Consider the following 4647-nt stretch of genomic DNA (forward strand, 5'->3'; position numbering starts at 1 on the left):
AAGTCTTTCCTCATCAATTCAAGAGAAAAAGTATCTTTATTTTTAACTTCAAGAACAGACCACAATATGACTCCCAGCCAGAGTGGGCCTTTTATTACACAGTGTTATGTTTGAGCCTCTTGAAAATCAGGGTGGACTCCTTGAAAAGGAGCCAGAAATCTTCTAGATAATCTATCACATACTCCCTACTTTTCTAGCCAAAAGGGGTGTTTTCTCCACCTACTGTACAGTTGGAGAAAACAAAGCTCAGAGAAGAGAAGTGACATGGATAATGTCTTGTCATGCAGCAATTTAGTAGAAGAGCGAGTAACAATCTAGAAGTAATAACAACCATAGCTAACTTTTATTAAACATTTACCAGTGATCAAGTACTGTCTTAGGAGCTTGTCATCTACTTTCTGATGGTTTCTTCTTAAAAACACATCAAACATTAAGTTAATTTATATATACCAAAAATCAACATTAGTTACTATTTTCATAGTATGGAAGTTGTGATGTTGGTAACTTCAAGGCTGAGAAAGAGTGCAATATTTTCAAACTATCCAATTGTCCAATAATACTGTGACATAATATTTTAAGACTAGTTGTTATTATAACAGTAATACATGCCCTTGATAAAAGAAAAGAGATAGGAGAGAAAGAGAAAGATGAAAATATCACAGATTTTTCTCACCTCCTCTCTCCATCCCTTCTCAATAATTGTTCCATTCCTTAGAGGTAATACTTTTTTTTAAGAGTTTTTTGTGAATCCTTCAAATAATAAATTAGTTATATATAAGGTATATAGATATATATATGATCTAATATATAGATAAATTATGCCCTACTTTTAAGATTGCATACTTAATATTTATTAGACATTTCTCCATATCAACAAATATAGATTATTCATTTTAATGGTAATGGTCGCATAAGTATTCCATTACGTGGATACACCTTAATTTATATATTAACAGCTCCTTTTTAATGAACATTTAGGTGATTTTCATATTGTTAATTTTTTTTGCTCTTATAAATAATGTAGTGAATATATTTATGTCCATATATGTATATGTATATACATATCTTATTTGCAATTATATTCAAGAAAAAATGCTAGAAGTAAAATTTCTGAGTCAAAGAGTACCCATTCTTTTAATTTTCACAGATTCTGCCAAATCATACTATAAAAAGACTGTCTAGCTTACTCTCTTACCAACAACATATGAGAATGTTTGTTTTTCTACACCGCAGTTAATACTGGCTCTTTATCTAACTTCTTGGCATTTGACAATCTGATGAAGAAAATAAATATTATTCAATATTGTTTTCATTGGAACGTCCTTAATTATAAATGAGATTGAACATCTTTTCTATCTTTATTATCAGTTCATATTTGATTTTTCTGTGACTGTTCATATGCTTTACGTAGTGTTTTCTGTTGAGTTACTTTGCTTTTTCATATCGATTTCTAGGAACAGCATATTTACAAAGTTAGCTCTCTGTTGTATGCATTACAAATATTTTTTCCCATTTATGGGGTTTTAAAAAACATCATTCATGGCATTTTTTTGTCATACATAAATTTCATATTTGCATATAGTCAAAGTTATCAACCTGTAATTTCTGGAGATCTCTCTCTCTCTCTCTCTCTCTCTCTCTCTCTCTCTCTCTCGGCAAGGCAACCTTTGATTGACCTCACAGATTGTAAGGACATTACAGCTTACAATTCTTTATTTTTTATTTTTCATGCCTACAGCACCTGGTCTTCCTAGGTGGTCTCCCATCCAAGTACTAACCAGGCCCAACCCTGCTTAGCTTCCGAGATCAGATGGGATTGGACTTGTTCAGGGCGTCATGGCCCGAGACTATATTTCTATATATCTATATACCTATCTATCTATCTAAGTTTACTCATCAAGTTAGCCTTTAGAGAATATTGAATAAATTGACTTCTAAAGATACTGAATGGAATGTTTTGTTTTGTTTTTCAAGTAAGGATTTTGGGGGGAAGAAAAACATGTTAAAACCCGTAAGAGATCCCACAGTCAGGACAGTGAACCTGCATATAGTGCTGTACTTCTTTGTGTTTGAACATCATTAAATTACAATTCAATGTTTAGTGGCATATACCTTAGAGGGGAGAAATTATGTTTCTATGTGCTATACATCATTCTAGGCAATATTAAGCAGTTCCACATATGTCACAAACTAATAGCCTGTTAGATAGGTATAATTATGATCATTTTCAAGATGCAGATATTGAAGCACAGAGAAGTTAAATAAGTTGCCTTAGGTTACACAGCTACTAAGTAGCAGAGCTGGGACACAAATTTTTTTAGACAAAAATGCAAAGGAGTTTTTCTGACTCTAAGTCTAGTGGTCTTTCCTGGAGACCACAGTCAAAAAATATTTGAGTATATTGCATAAAAAAAGTTTCATCGGACAGAGAGAGAGATGAATTAAACAAGTCCTTGCCCTTAATAAGCTTACTGTCTAATAGGAAAAACATACATGTAAACAAATTATAAATAGAAGCAGAAAAATAGAAGAAAAAATATGGATTTTGACTTTGGGGATTGAGAAAACACCTCATGGAAAAAAAAAAACATTTGAATCAAGTATTGGAGAATGTATAGAGAAAGAACAGTGGAAGACAGAAGAAAAAGACATTCCAGGCAGCAAGAATATAGCATGAACAAAGGCCCAAAGGTAATATGTAGCCAGACCAAATGTTGAACTGTAATGTGAGTTTTGGCTGCTAAGATGGATCTTAAACACCATGCAAAAAATATTTGATTTTTTCCTGTTTCTTGGGAAATATGAAATAAACTCATCTAATTTTTACTTTGGTAATGAGTCTATAAATCTAGGTGTTAAGGAAATATTTTGCAAATATATAAAATGGCCTTGCAAAAATGATGGAGACAACTATAAAGAAACACTACTTTCCATGTCTACAGATATTTAAACTTCCAATTGACTTTCACAAATGTTCATTGCTTTCAGAAAATAATAGCTAACACATAAAGTGCTCATTCTGTGATAGAGTCTGTTTAAATATTTTGCGTGTTTTATTAACTCATTCAATTCAGTACTGATCCATTCAAATCTCAAAACAACCCTTGAAGTCAGGATTATTATCTCTACTTTACAGATCAGAAAGGCATAGAGAGGTTAAATAATTTGCCAAGGTCAAACCCAGATTTTAGCCATAGGTAGTCTGGATTTTAACCACTGTTAACTAGAGTTGGTGCTCTGTTTTAAACTGTCTGCTTATGAACACCTTCAGGGGGCTTGTCTCCTGCATAGCTGACATATGGGCTGACTAGCCTTTGCTTACATAGTGTCACTGCCATTCTGTATGGCAGAGCTGAGGCCTTGAGACATTTTCCCGATATTGATATATTTGAATAGAATATGGTAAAGGACAAAGCCCTGTGGCAAGAAATATTGTTCTCCAATAATAAAAGTTCTCTAGAAAAACATAACATCTTTCATTTAAAGTTGGAGATTATAGATTTATAGATTACAACATACTTTCACATACATAATCAAATTTAAACATCACAGCTAGCCTGTGAGTTACCCCATTTTATAGCTGGGTAAAGTATGGCTCAAAGAAATTAAGGATAAACAACCTTTCTTGAGGTGATTAGATAACATTTAGAGGAGGTGAAGGAAAAGAATGTGTAAAAAGCACAGAGGTACATGAGATTACCTGAGTGTAATTAAGCAATTAAAGATGAGAAGATATATAGACAAGTAGAGAGATTCAGATGCCTCAGAAAGAAGCTGGTGGGGAAGAGATAGGTCAGTTCTTTGAGCTAGCCAGCAGGGGGCACAACATATTCACATATCAATATCCTCATCTGTAAAATGGGGTTAAGATCCAGACTTTGAAAGTTTCTTTTTAAAATATCTGTTTTCTTTTTCACTTACAATTGACATTCAATATTATTTTATATTAGTTTCAGGTGTACATCATAGTACTTAGACATTTATATAATTTACAAAGTGATGTAACCAATAAGCTTATTATCCACCTGGCACCATACAAAGTTATTACAATATTATTGACTATATTTCTTGCACTGTACTTTACATCCCTGTGACTATGCTGTAACCACCAATTTGTACTTCTTAATTCTTTCACATTTTTCAACCAGTCCCTCAAGTGCCCCAACCATCTGGCAACCATCAGTTTGTTCTCCGTATCTATGTCTGTTTCTGTTTTGTTTGTTCCTTTATTTCATTCTTTATTCCACATATAAGTGAAATCATATGGTATATGTCTTTCTCTGTTTGACTTATTTCACTTGCCATAACACATTCCACAACCATCCATATTGTTGCAAATGGTAAGATTTCATTCTTTTTACAGCTGAGTAATATTCCATTGTATATAAATACCACATCTTCATTATCAAATCATCTGTTGATGGGCATTTAGATTGCTTCCATATCATAGCTATTGTAAATAACATGGCAATGAACACATGGACATATATGACTTTTTTTAATTTAATAATTTATTAATGATAACATTAATGATAAGTTTCAGCTGTATATTTTAACAGTAAGACATATATACATTTACACTGTGTTCACCTCCCATAATTAGATTTATTTCTCTTACCACATATTTAACCACTTTTACCCCCTCTA

General features: G+C 32.5%; 1 pseudogene; it reads right to left on the reverse strand.

Annotated features, from left to right (window-relative positions):
• Positions 1-1729: 1729 nt before the first annotated feature.
• LOC112472895 lies at positions 1730-1848 on the reverse strand (annotated as a pseudogene).
• Between the last annotated feature and the right edge of the window lie 2799 nt (positions 1849-4647).

The sequence above is a fragment of the Pteropus alecto genome, unplaced genomic scaffold (genome assembly GCF_000325575.1).
Source record: "Pteropus alecto unplaced genomic scaffold, ASM32557v1 scaffold139, whole genome shotgun sequence".
NCBI lineage: Eukaryota > Metazoa > Chordata > Mammalia > Chiroptera > Pteropodidae > Pteropus > Pteropus alecto.